The sequence below is a fragment of the Gigantopelta aegis genome, chromosome 2, assembly GCF_016097555.1.
Source record: "Gigantopelta aegis isolate Gae_Host chromosome 2, Gae_host_genome, whole genome shotgun sequence".
In the NCBI taxonomy this organism is placed as follows: domain Eukaryota; kingdom Metazoa; phylum Mollusca; class Gastropoda; order Neomphalida; family Peltospiridae; genus Gigantopelta; species Gigantopelta aegis.
Window position 1 is genome coordinate 16922739 of NC_054700.1, and position 15103 is coordinate 16937841.

General features: G+C 39.9%; 1 protein-coding gene across 1 annotated transcript in view; it reads left to right on the top strand.

Annotated features, from left to right (window-relative positions):
- Positions 1–449: 449 nt before the first annotated feature.
- LOC121382186 (serine/threonine-protein kinase pim-1-like) overlaps positions 450–15103 on the top strand; it is a 42380-nt gene continuing 27726 nt past the window's right edge. The window contains exon 1 of the mRNA XM_041511712.1: positions 450–585. The gene's annotated coding sequence lies outside the window, so the exon portion shown is untranslated. The remainder of the gene's footprint in view (positions 586–15103) is intronic.

Below are 15103 nucleotides of genomic sequence, written 5' to 3' on the forward strand. Positions count from 1 at the left end.
TATATCAAAGGCTGTGGTATGTGCTATCCTGACTCTGGGATGGTGCATATCAAAGATCCCTTGCTGCTAATCGAAAAGAGTAGGGCCTAGCCCATGAAGTGGCGACAGCGGGTTTCCTCTCTCAATATCTGTGTGGTCCTTAACCATATGCCCGACACCATATAACCGTAAATAAAATGTGTTGAGTGCGTCGTTAAATAATGCATTTCCTTCCTTAATAAAGGAAACGTTAATAAATATCCTATTATGCAAACTTTAAGATTGTACCTTGTACGCGCACATTTCACACACACACACATACACACACACACACACACACACGTGCACAAACACACACACACACACACGCGCACAGAGAGAGAGAGAGAGAGAGAGAGAGAGAGAGAGAGAGAGACATAAACACAACCTCCTTCCATGTAATGACACGTTACGTCATATACAGGTATGACGTCATACTGACCTTAACAAAACACTTTTCAATTTGACATGGACCTTTTATTTACTCTCTATTCAGTGATGATATTTATTGAATTATGTGTTTGACTGAAGTTTGACAAAGACTGGACAGTTGCTGTATCGATTACGGTAAGTGGTCAACACTTGACGTTTATTGGCATATTCAATTCAATTCAATTCATTTCAATTTAGCCTATTGCATAATACCAAACTGGTGTCAGCAAACAGATAATAGAAACAACAACACAAAAAACAACAAACAAACAAACAAACATACAACATCAATAACAACAGCAACAATAAGGAAATACCTTTTTTTTTAACGACGAATTCAACGCAATTTAGTCACGGTTATATGGCGTCGGACATATGGTTAAGGACCACACAGATATTGACAGAGGAAACCCGCTGTCGCCACGTGGGCTACTCTTTTCGGTTAGCAGCAAAGGATCTTTTATATGCACCACCCCATAGACAAGATAGCATATACCACGGCCTTTGTTGTACCAGTCGTGGTACACTGGCTGGAGCGAGAAATAGCCCACTGACGGGGATCGATCCCAAACCGACCGCGCATCAAGCGAGCGTTTTACCACTGGGCTACGTCTCGCCCCTCACCAACAATAAATAATAATAACAATATTAATGTACAGGCCAGACGGAGACAAAAATTTTATTATATTTATAAGGATAAAATTACTATATAATAATAAAGTATAAAAATAAAATGGTGAAAGTACTTGGAAATTGATTAAATTAGCCTACTGCCCCACATCGGGAGAGGGTGGGGGAAGGAAACTGTCTATCTTGAAGTCGTGTTATGATACGTATCTCGATACAGGGAACACAAAATAACACCACGATACATAGTCCTAATACTATGCCCGATGTACAACAATAACCAAACCAATCTGCTTTCTTCCATTGACCATTCAGTAGACTATAGTCCGTCCATCCTCTTACAGAAATGTTTTTGGGTTTTTTTTAAAATAATTCTAGTTTGGTTTGACGTAAGACGAAAAGTCAGTGTTCTCGATATAACTAAAAAATAGTCTATTTTGTGCGCAATTTAGAAAAAGAAATCGGCTCTGAAATGAATAACGTGTAGTAGCATGGGTTGTCTTGTGATTCGAGATACCTAATAATTGTATTAGCAGTGCCGTAGCTAGGATTCTTTGTTTGGGGTGGCAACTGAGTAGTTAATAGTCTAAAACTCCTTTTCTTTAAGTTTCTATAATGCTTTCCGACATTTTTTCGGGGGGGGGGGGGGGGGGGGGGGGGCAACTGTTTCAGAATGTGTTTTTTTCGCCCCTCCCCAGTTAAAAGGCAATCTAACTACAGATTAATTGGGTTTTTTTTTTTTTTACTCCCGACAGTTTACTTTATGTGAAACGTATACTTATGAATGGAAGTTCACACCAGCGCTATAAACTAAAGTTATATGACGTCACACGAATGGTTCATCAGGTTTATATGAAATATGGAAAGTGACTAATATATTTGGCCCTGTAGGCCTACTTGCTGATCGGGTATTAGCAGGAATATTACACAGGAGAGGAAGGAGAGCTCATACCGTTAGTATCATACGCTAGCATCTCAAGCACTTCAGCGTTTAATCTTTTTGCAATTGATGATTTTCAGAGAACGGAAATACAGAAACCTTCACAAAACACTAAAATAAAAATTCGTATAGAACGGAAATGCAGAAACCTTCACAAAAGATTAAAATAAAAATTCGTATTACAAAGATTTATGTTCTCATTGCTGTTTTCCAAGCCTGAGAATTTCACAAGTTACCTCACATAATTTAATATTAACCAGAATGCTGGTTTCAGTGCATCTCATGTTGTATTTACGAGGGCATTGCGTGATGATCGCTGGGATCAGTATCTGTACTCGTATTGGTACATGTTGCCATGGTTTTATTTAGATGCATGTGTATGATCACATGAACTTCAGTCCCTGGTATACTGTATGTCATGCAGATGCTCTTCAGTTGCTACAAGAAATCCTTCACGGATTTTTATGTGGTACTTTATAGTCAAGCGGCCTAAAACACAAAATTAAATCAAGTAGAATCAGGTACAATCCTTGAGCAGCATAAAACATTGCCAAGACTTCTTTCTTCTTCTTTAACTTTATTAACGTGCCTATATCCAAAACAAGGTTCATGCACGTTGCAAAGACTAGTCAGGCGCGGATTTAGTGGGGGGCCCAAGGGGCCCGGGGCCCCCCTATTTTTGGGGTCAAGTTATTATTTGTTTTTACACATTGGCCCAGTTGTTCAAAGCAATGTATATTACTGAAACAACTGTTTCGATATTTCTTCCCATTTACCGGCAGCCGCAGTCAACGGAAAACCAGCCTAATATGGGAAGGAGAGATGACCACTTTAATTTTTTTTAAAAGAAGAGACCAGAGTTTATGGAATTTTGAAGATAACAAAAACAGTATGACAATACCAAAAACATACGTTAATATAGCTATTTTGTTACTCAGATGCGAGGAAATCGCGTTTCAGCCCCCACCCCCCCACCCCCCCTATTTAAAAATCCTGGATCCGCGCCTGCTAGTTACAGCATACATAGCCGGTCAGGAAAAGTGAATAGTTGCGCTATCGATAAAGAATGACTTTCTACCCATATCGGTACTCATTTTTGAAATAACCTCAAGATCCAAATGTAGCTGTGAAATTACTCGACAAGTCAGTCTTCATTGTTGACGGACAGGCATTGGTTCAAAGTCCGAAACTTAAAGAGCACAGCCACACAAAAATTTTGAGAAATATGCTGACATGTTGTATTTGATCGCTACAAGTCTCTGTTAACCCAACTAAGTAAAAGAGATAAATACACAAATTAGATTTATACAAACCCATAAGAAGGATGCAAATATTTCATACGAAACAGAAAGTAATATTAAATTAAAGGGACATTCCTGAGTTTGCTGCATTGTAAGATGTTTCCGAGTAATAAAATATCTCTACGATTTAACTTACATATTACATATATATTCTTGCTTAGAATATCAGTGTATGTATATTTAATGTGTTTCTGGTCGTCTTAATATTTGTAAGAAGTCCAAACTGGATTTTGTCTTCAAATAATTTTAACCATAAATAAAATGTGTTGAGTGCGTCGTTAAATAAAACATTTCCTTCCTTCAAATAATTTCGTACTTGCGATAAAAAGTATATTTTAGGAAATAAAATGAAATGTAACCTAGTACAAATATTAGAACGATCAGAAACACGTTTAATATACGGCCACTAATATTTTATGCAGAAAAATATATTTGATATGTAATTACAATCGTTAAAAAGTTTCTTAGTCGATAACATCTTAAAAATTGCAGCAAACTCAGCAATGTCCCTTAACTAATTTCCACTTTGAAACTTGTTTTAGGATTTCGTTGGATGCAAAATGGGTCAGGGGTAGGGGTGGTTTCGCTGGGAAAGATACAGTGTAGAGAAGTAACACAGACGAACGTTGAACAGCTAAAGACCAAGCACGAGAACAGTAATTCATGCAATTCACTGATCAAAATTGACTAAATATTGCTGTATATGTTAGTACGTCACAGATGTCCTGTTGGTTTTTGCGTTGTCAAAACCATTCTTATAACTATAATATTGGAGACACCTCTTAGCACCAGAATGTTGTGTTTTCTTGCTTTTCGCGCTCTGAGATGCAATGATACTCTTTCATATTTTATGGTATGTAAAGGGAAAATAAACGAATCTTTAAAAACTGGTGGCTACTGAGAACAAACAGGAATGCTGTAGACCGTTACAAGGCACAATATTTCACGAGAACCGTTTTTCTGCTCGCGTGTCAGTTACGCAACTTTAAAAAAATCACGAGAACCGCCCATCGGTTATGTGGTTGTGACGGTACATGCTCTTAATTTCTTTTCGCTTGTGGCGATATTAATTGTGTTAGAGGGCCGTGTGCAGTCCAATAAGCACTTAAGCCCAGGTGGACACTTCGTTACGTAATACCTCCGCGCGACCGTACCTTCTAATACACGTCCAGCCAGTTGCGGAGGCCATGTGGCGAGTAGTTACGTAATACCTCTGCGAGTGCGGTTTCGACGACCGTGATTTTGGCGACCAAGGCGTCAGTAAGTCTGGCGACCAAAGAGAAAAATGCGTCTCTGGGAGTTGGGGATATATCACTTGATAGGGGGAGGACCGCCTTGTACCCCCAGGCGATACTGGGATTTTTTAATAAATAGCTAGGGTTTAGAGATATCTGAAAGAAGCAAAAAGGACGGCTCCCAGGGAACGTTAGTCCGTTTGGACTTTGGTAAATATTTTATTTCTGCTCTGTGTATAACCTTGATGTGATTGATGTGACTTTAAATATTTTAATACTGTATTATACCAATATTCTTTAGGCAGTGTCTTCGGTGATCTGACGAAGTAAATCGTAGACTTTTTGTTCTAACATTATACGAGTATTTGGTAATATAAAGCTTAGCCAGTCATCCTAGAAGACCTAGGTAAACTGTAGGTTATTGTCTTTATTGTGATAGGTACCAGTATTAATTCTGTGTTACAAGGTTACTGAATGGGTAGTTAGGGTTAATTAAAGATTAACCAGTTAGGAATAGAGCTGTAATTCCTTTATTAATTAAGTTCCCCTGGAAGCGTTTCTCAATTATCACACGTGTGGGTGTTGTGTCACGGTGAAGTGATTAGCATATTGTGTAAACTAGACACCTAGAGATTAACTAATTAAGTTATCAGTTCTGGGTTGTTATTATTAATTAACTCTGCGGCAGTACATTTGTCAGCGTAGGTTAATACAGATTCCAAAGTGTATTGTGTTTTTGTTGTGTTTTCTATTGAACTAAGCGTGCTATATTACATATACTTTATATAAGATCGTATCTCTGATCATACCTAGACGAGCCATACTCGGGTAAATACCGCCCGTTACAGAGAGATCTAATGGATATACAGTTAGGAGAGATATTTGGACAATCGTGTTTTATTCAGTTACGGGTATTATAGAATCCCCGTGACAGGAGTAGAAATTTGAGGGCTCGTCCGGTATCTGAAACGGGACATGCATATTTAAAAAAAGTATTGTTTGTAAATGGGGGCTTTATAAATTATTTTTACAAATTACCAGAAGTAGCAACGTTGTTCACTAGAAAATTAATTAATAATAAGTGCGTCATATCTAAACATGGATAAGAATTTGCTGGATAGGCCTACGCTCAGTGTAGTCGAGATTAAGCGAGCACGTACGTTAGTTGAAATCGCGGGTGAGCGAGAAATTGATTTAACATCAGCTAAAACCTTAGGTGATATAAAGACAATTATTATCCAGGACGTTTTTGGTGATAGTCCTGTTATGGAAGACAGTGAGATTGTTCCAGAGATAGAGATAAATGAGTTAAGTGTGGAACAACAATTAGCTTTTAAAAATTTGAGTACGAAAGAGAAGAACGTGCATTAGATAGAGAGAGAGATATAGAAGATAGAGAGAGGGATAGAGAGAGAGAGAGAGAGAGAGAGAGAGAGAGAGAGAGAGAGAGAGAGAGAGAAAGAAGAGAGGGACAGAGAAGAGAGAGATAGAGATAGAGAAGATAGAGAGAGGGATATAGAGAAAGAGAAAATAGAGAGAGAGAGAGAAGAGATAGGGATAGAGAATTCCAGTTAGAAAAATTAAAAGTGGAACATGAGTTAAAGTTGAATACTGAAGAAGTTAGACGGGAAGCCGGAAATGGTTTTAACATGTCGGAGGCTTATAGATCAGTGCCTGTATTTGATGACCAGGAGGTAGATATGTTCTTCCAACTTTTTGAACGGGCCGCTAAGCAGCTAAATTGGCCGCAGTCTAAGTGGACATTGTTAGCCGTGTCTAAGTTTAAGGGGAAGGCTAGTGTAGCTTATAATTCAATGAGTGATGAGCGAGCAAGTCAGTACGACCTAGTTAAGGCGGCAGTGTTGAGGGCGTATGAATTACGACCTGAGGATTATCGTTTACGGTATAGCGAGTTGAGAAAAACGCAGGGTCAGTCTTATAGTGAGTTTGTGGCTAAGAAGGCAGGGATGTTTGATAAATGGGTGGTGTCTCATCAGGTAGAGTCATATACCGAGTTACGGGAGTTGTTGATCTTACAGGACATTAAAAATGGATTACCAGTTAGCTTACGTATTCATTTAGAGGATCGTGATGTCTAAAAGATAGAGGAGGCAGGCATAGTAGCAGATGACTACGTGTTAATACACAAGGCTCAGGCAGTACAGGGTAGCTCTATACAACAGGGTGATAAGAAGAAATTTCAGCCAGGTTTTTCCCGGGAAAGTAACTATCGGGGAGAGTCATCTAGTTGGTCAGCTAGTCAGGCAAGGAATACCCCTGGTGGGCAAAGTAAGGATAGGCCTGCGTTATCAGCCAATGCACGAACTTTTCGTCCACATTGCAGTTACTGTAAATAGGATAACCATCTTGTCGGGGACTGTTTTAAAAGGAAACGCGATAATGCGCACGTGGTCGGTTTAGTGAGGTCAGCTCCGTTAGCGAGAGAGTTAATGGTTAGACCCATGGCAGAGAAAGTAAACCCGTATGTGTCCACTGGTATGGTTTGTGATGTGAAACAAGAATTGAGTCCTAAGGCAATATCAATCTATAGAGATACCGGGTGTAGTCAGAGTCTGATCATGCAAGAGTTTTTAGCTGGTATTGAGAATTCAGATACAGGACGTAGTTTTGCTTTAACCTCGGTTACTGGAGAAAATATGGTTGTCAGGTTACATAAGGTTTTCTTGTGTTCGAAGTCTGTGACGGGACCAGTCATTATTGGTGTTGTGAAGGACTTGCCTGTTGAAAACATAGGAGTTTTGTTGGGTAATGATTTGACTAGTCAGTGTTGTCAGCCGAAATGTGACCAATTGTTAATTAAAGACAGCATTTTACCAGTAGAAGAGAGTGAGGTTGATGAGATTAGATATCCTGCGTGTGTAAAGACTAGGGCTATGGCCAGAAAGGTAACACAAGACGCAGAGGATATTTGTGATTTGTCTGATACGTGTGTGAGCCATGAAATTGGAGTGGATGAGGTTATTAGTAAAATGGTAGATAAGTCAACTGAGGAATTAAATGTGGTGGAACCTGTTGACCTCCCGCAGAGGGTAAATGAACCAGTTGTGTTTGATAGAGGGGACTTACCTTGTATTAGACGAGAGTTAATTCTAGAGCAGGGGGCTGATCCAAATTTGTTGGCAGCTCGCACTACCTTGTTAACTGAGGACAAGGGAGTATTAATGAATAAGAGAGTTAGAGATAGAAAGGATAGGAAACAACTGAGCCATGCTCAGAGCAAAATAAAATCAGAGTTTGATAGGAAGACTAGGAGTCGGGAATTTAAACCAGGGGATAAGGTGCTGCTGTACCTTCCCATTAAACGGGGTTCATTGCAGAACAGGTATTTCGGGCCCTATGTTGTGCACAAACGGGTTAATGAGACAGGGTATGTGATAAACACTCCTGATAGGGTTAGGAAAAGTAGGTATTGTCACATCAATTTGCTAAAAGGTTATTTTGACAGACTGCCGATAGTTCCAGTCACTCAATTTCCTGCAGAGGTCAAGTTGAGCAACAGCCAGATTCTAGCAGACTTGAACCCCCAGCGAGCAAAGTTGACTACGTTGAAACAAGACAATGTTTCCATTTGTCAGAACCTTCCAAAGGTTACCAATACCTTAAGCCAAGATGTGCGCTTGGAACCCAACGCTACACCGATTCGACAGCATGCCTATCGGAGAAAACCTGGAAAACGTGCGACACTGAAAAAGAAAGAAACGAAGTTCCAGTGGTCAGGTGAATGCGAGAAGTCATTCAACCGTCTCAAGCAGATGCGCTACTCGTCTCCCGTGATGGCAGCACCACCAGACTACCGAATGCCGTTCAAGCTAGCTGTGGATGCCAGTGACGTGGGAGCTGGAGCCGTGCTGTTCCAGGAAGACAAAAATGGACTGGACCATCCTGTAAGTTTCTTCTCCAAAAAGTTTGACAAACACCAGGTGAACTATTCCACTATAGAGAAGGAAGCTTTGGCCATGGTACAAGTTCGGAAGCATTTTCAGATCTACGTGAAATCGGCAGTGCACCAAGTGGTGGTCTTTACTGATCATAATCCGCTTACTATCATTCACAGAATGAAAGCTACCAACCAGAGTTTTGAGGTGGAGTCTTCTTCTGCAAGAATACCCAATTACCATTGAACATATCAAGGGCACATCCAATGTAATCGCTGATGCCCTGTCCAGAAGTTGAACGTTATGATAATGTGTTGACATTCTTGATTTCTGTTTTGTTTTTATATATTTTATTTGTATACCAGGGACTCGGAGACTCAGTGTGATTACTGGTAGTCACCTTATTATTACATGTGTTATAAATGCCCGGATGCGTCGGTTAACGCACATTTTGTTTAAATGTAGTATATTTCCCTATTCCTAGAGTAGAGGAAATATCCTTTTTGAGGTGGGGGTGTGTGACGGTACATACTCTTAATTTCTTTTCGCTTGTGGCGATATTAATTGTGTTAGAGGGCCGTCTGCAGTCCAATAAGCACTTAAGCCCAGGTGGACACTTCGTTACGTAATACCTCCGCGCGACCGTACCTTCTAATACACATCCAGCCAGATGCGGAGGCCATGTGGCGAGTAGTTACGTAATACCTCTGCGAGTGCGGTTTCGACAACCGTGATTTTGGCGACGAAGGCGTCAGTAAGTTTGACGATCAAAGAGAAAAATGCGTCTCTGGGAGTTGGGGATATATCACTTGATAGGGGGAGGACCGCCTTGTACCCCCAGGCGATACTGGGATTTTTTAATAAATAGCTAGGGTTTAGAGATATTTGAAAGAAGCAAAAAGGACGGCTCCCAGGGAACGTTAGTCCGTTTGGACTTTGGTAAATATTTTATTTCTGCTCTGTGTATAGCCTTGATGTGATTGATGTGACTTTAAGTATTTTAATACTGTATTATACCAATATTCTTTAGACAGTGTCTTCGGTCATCTGACGAAGTAAATCGTAGACTTTTTGTTCTAACATTATACGAGTATTTGGTAATATAAAGCTTAGCCAGTCATCCTAGAAGACCTAGGTAAACTGTAGGTTATTGTCTTTATTGTGATAGGTACCAGTATTAATTCTGTGTTACAAGGTTACTGAATGAGTAGTTAGGGTTAATTAAAAATTAACTAGTTAGGAATAGAGCTGTAATTCCTTTATTAATTAAGTTCCCCTGGAAGCGTTTCTCAATTATCACACGTGTGGGTGTTGTGTCACGGTGAAGTGATTAGCATATTGTGTAAACTAGACATCTAGAGATTAACTAATTAAGTGATCAGTTATGGGTTGTTATTATTGTTGTTATTAATTAACTACTGCGGCAGTACATTTGTCAGCGTAGGTTAATACAGATTCCAAAGTGTATTGTGTTTTTGTTGTGTTTTCTAGTGAACTAAACGTGCTATATTACATATACTTTATATAAGATCGTATCTCTGATCATACCTAGACGAGCCATACTCGGGTAAATATCGCCCGTTACAGAGAGATCTAATAGATATACAGTTAGGAGAGATATTTGGATAATCGTGTTTTATTCAGTTACGGGTATTATAGAATCTCCGTGACAGTGGTGAACAATTACATTCTAAAATTAAAAGTACCATATATCAGTAATGAAAGTGAACATCAGTTTATATTTTTAAATACATTTGAACCACCAGTGTAGCACAGAACCTTAGTTCAAGTGTTTTAGGATCAGGTAGGCCTAACTCATGGGTTACGAGAACTATATTCACGTAACCGAACAATCGGATACTACACGTGAACTGACTTCCGGTCACCTAAGATTTTGAAATATTGTCCCTTTCAATTAATTTGTAAAGTGAACCTTTACCGTACCGTTATACAGGTACACATAATCATGTTATAATTTTATTATTATTGTATATTGTAAGACGATGATTCAAGGCACCCCAACCTTGACATTGCCAGTGATCTGGGGGTAATAAAGGTTTAGAAGAAGGAAAAAAAAAAAATTGTAAAGTGTATGACCTGACAGCAGACTACGCAGACAAAGTACAAAATGTTTTACATGGGAAACTGAAAGGTCCAAAATGTGGTGTTCGCGTATGGTCCAAAATGTGGTGTTCGCGTATGGTCCAAAATGTGGTGTTCGCGTATGGTCCAAAATGTGATGATCGATTATAAAAATCCATAATTGATTGTTGCAAAATATTAACTGTAATTGTTCTTCCAGTTTAGTTGAGGGAATTGATGAAAACATGTTGGCGTTGGTCTTAATGACATTGTGCACATACAGAAAAGAAAGAAAGAAAGATATGTTTTATTTAACGACGCACTCAACACATTTTATTTACGGTTATATGGCGTCAGACATATGGTTAAGGACCACACAGATTTTGAGAGGAAACCCGCTGTCGCCACATAGGCTACTCTTTTACGATAGGCAGCAAGGGATCTTTTATTTGCGCTTCCCACAGGCAGGATAGCACAAACCATGGCCTTTGTTGAACCAGTTATGGATCACTGGTCGGTACAAGTGGTTTACACCTACCCATTGAGCCTTGCGGAGCACTCACTCAGGGTTTGGAGTCGATATCTGGATTAAAAACCCCATGCCTCGATTGGGATCCGAACCCAGTACGTACCAGCCTGTAGACTGATGGCTAACCACGACGCCACCGAGGCCGGTAGAAAAAAAGAAGAAAAAAAAAGAAGAAAAGAAAAAAAGAAAAGAAATTAAATAGTTATTAAAGGAAGGGACAATTGAACCATTTGGCCTGGTATGCATATTCAACGATATATAATGCATATTATTGCTTAATATCAACAAGTATAATCGTATTGTTAATTAATAAAACGGTTTTGTACCATCCCAGTGAATACGCCCTCTGGCGAGCCGGTGGTTACGTAATACTTAACAACGTGTCACGTCAGGAATTAGTCTTAGAACTGAAGAAACAAAACATACCTGATTTTTGCGGATGCATCGCAATGTTCTGTAATAATATCCATCCCATTAAGCCAGCAATGAGTATATATTATTTTTCAATACAAAATAAACCATCATTGTGAAAGTGTCGATATACCTGTATTATGTTTTGTCCCTAATTAACTCGCGTAGTGAAATAATAATCGAAGTGTTTTCTTAGTTAATTGGTATTTTCTCTCCGTGGCCTGAACCTGTGGTTCTTGATCTGCCCCGGATTGGGCCCCTGGCTTCCCAGAGACCGAACCCTGGGGCGGACATGCTCGAAACCTCTGTGGTATATGAGCATACTAAAGTATAACGCACGCATGTGGTTCTTGATTGGCAGGTGTATAGTTTGGACGGTATCCAAGTCAAGGTTTCTAGACACACAAAACAAATACGTGCACATTTTATAAAGATCACAGGGTATTGTGGGGTAGCCGCGCGGCCACCCCTAAAATGATAATGGACATTATCAGCCGTCCTGCTTCATTACTGTAAATAATTAAGTGAAACCCTTGATTAAGTAGACTCCCATCTAAAATCACAAAACTGAGAATATTATCATTTGGATATCGTAGGTGGTCGTTGTTACTCCAACGTACCCTACCAATAAGGCCTAATACTATGCATTTTTTCTTTGGATTTCTTAAGAGAGAAAAATACTATAACCCCATTTCGTTCTATTAATGCAAATTGAAATATATTTAGTTAAATAGTTTATTATATTATAAAGTAATTTATGTTTTACAAGTCAGGTTGATAAAAACGAAGCGCCTTGTCGTAAATGACGGCTTTTGTTTACACTTTGCATACTGGAGTTAGTCGGATCTGACGTCACTTCGCCCCAAGCTAGAATTCCTGACGCACCGGAAATAAAACGAAAATGGCTGCTCCCAGTTAGCAGGAATAATGACGGATTTTTTTATAACTCTAAAGTTACGCGTTTATCATTTCTTAAAGTGTCAGTATGTGTTGGTCTTCCGGGTATGCATCTTTCCAACACACCAGGTTCATATTTAAGTTGACCCTCCCTTTAAAGGGAAATATTAGCCATTAATAGGGTCTAGATCCCAGTGCTAGATCAGGGTGTTTATTATTCAGATCCTGAAATGTTCTAACCGACTGTCAGGGCCGTACCCTGATCAAAATCTTGTGGGGGGGGGGGGGGGGTGGGGGGGAAGGGGGGCAACTACTTTTTATAAAGAAATGAAACACTACAAATTAAACTCTGAGATGTATATGCTATTTTCTGGAGTAAAAAAAAAGTGAGATTCTCAGGATGGCAGCTGTCCCCTGCCCCCCCCCCCCCCCCCCTCCCCTGGACGGTACGGCCCTGATTGTGTAACCAAACGTTAATCGATTGGTGCTAGCCGATTATAACCGATGATTGATGATGAAATTCCAACCGATTCCTAACATTACCTTTCAGTTATTTTACGCTTGGTACAGCCTTATAGAAAACTATATACATAGCTAATAACGCATGTTACATTATAATTACTGAACGACGATGGGCAGCATCCTCACCCTGTCGCAGACACAACCACAAATAACGTAACTAATTAAGCAAACACCCAGTTGAAAGTAGTCTACCACGATAAACCTTGGTTTATTTTCCTTTAAAATAGCTTAAAATATTAATACGTCTGATACAAATTCCCGAAAGCTGATTTTAATAGATGTTCTACGAAACGCGGCGCTTCAATGATACCAAAATAAACACACCCAGACCAAGATACTTGTAATTTTCACCGATACAATTGGACCCTTATAATATGGCATAAAGCAAGCATGACTGCAAATCGATTCATTAATAATAGTCATTTTTAGAATGTCAACAATTAAATGCACTGAGCAACTTGTGCACATGTATATGTATGCAGATATCAATTTAATTATTTATTTACTTGTTTGTTCTTTTCTTTCGTTCTTTATTTCTTCATTTATAGATTTAAAAAAATAATAATAATAATAATTTGTGGATGGTATTAAATGGTATACGTTCTACAAACAATAATAATAAAAAAAGTAATAGTGATCAGACAGTTTGCAATGACTAATTATGGCTTATTTCAATAATATAACAAAATATCTGTTATGCATTGATACAATAATTATACCTATGGTTATGAGTACCTTTTCGTCAATAATCCAAATTTAAGAATAATAAATCTGGTTTTGGAAACCGATTCCCTCCCTGCAGTATACATACGTTTATAAATGTTTGAAATAATTTAATAAATAATCCAAAATTATCCATTATGTCATTCAATGAATGAAATCGGCATGGTTGTAAAATAAAGTGCATAACTTCATAGTGGTAACATCATTTCATTATTTGTGTAGATTTGTGGAAATGTAATCACGATTGTAATCATGATTGCTAGACAATGTAATGTATTCGCAATCATAATCGATTACTTTCAATTATCTTGTAATCTTAATCGTAATCGTAATCGCTCCGTCTCTGATATATATATATATACATATTTATTTTATTTTATTTATATACTCTTCAAAAGAAGAAACGCAAAACCACATTGTCGTAACATTTGGAGAATTGATTTAATTATTGAATGGTGAGTCCGATAATTACCAAATGTTGCAGGATTGTTCACAATTCACTCTAGTCCATTGTGAGTAAGTGATAGGACACACCACCAAGGTCAAGGTCATCTGGAGTCAATACCGGGTGTGGCCTCCGCGTGTGTTGACAACTGCCTGGCACCGCCTGCCCATTGAAGCAACCAGAGTACGGATGACGTCCCGGGGGATGGTGGCCCACTCGGCCTGCAAGGCTGCTGCCAGCTCGGGCAGGGTCTGGGGCTGTGGTTGTCGCTGTCGGAGGCGTCGGTCCAACTCGTCCCATAGATGCTCAATTGGGTTCAAATCCGGTGATATCGATGGCCAAGGAAGGACATTAATGTTGTTGTTCTGTAGGAAAGCCGTTGTGAGACGTGCTGTGTGAGGCCTGGCGTTGTCATGTTGGAACACTGCGTTGGCGTTGGCCATAACTGGAACGATGTGTGGCCGGAGGATCTGGTCAATGTAGCCCTGTGCATTCAGGTTGCCCTGCACGTGGACCAGGTCAGTTCTGCCAGTTTGTGTGAGATGGCTGCCCACACCATGACACTACCCCCGCCGAATCTGTCCACTTCCTGCACGCAGTTTGCCGCATAACGTTCACCACGACGCCTATACACGCGACATCTTCCATCATGACGTCGGAGCAGAAATCGGGACTCGTCTCTGAACCACACCTGTCTCCATCGCAGTTGAGGCCATTGTCGATGAATCTGGCACCACTGCAGTCGGAGTCGACGGTGTTGTGGTGTTAAGATGACACCTCGAACTGGACGTCTGGCACGAATTCCTACCTCACGTAGGCGGTTCCGTACGGTCTGGTCGGATATCCTGCGCAAACCTGGTATTGCTGCGGCTGTGGAGGTGGCAGTAGTCAATCGTTCCCGAAGGTGGCGTACCCGGATGTAGCGGTCCTGCCTGGGGGTAGTGACCCGTGGTCGACCGGATCTAGGGAGGTCACGTGTTGATCCATGTTGCTGGTAACGGTCCCACAGTCTGGATATGGTGCTTGGGGACACATGGAATGCCCT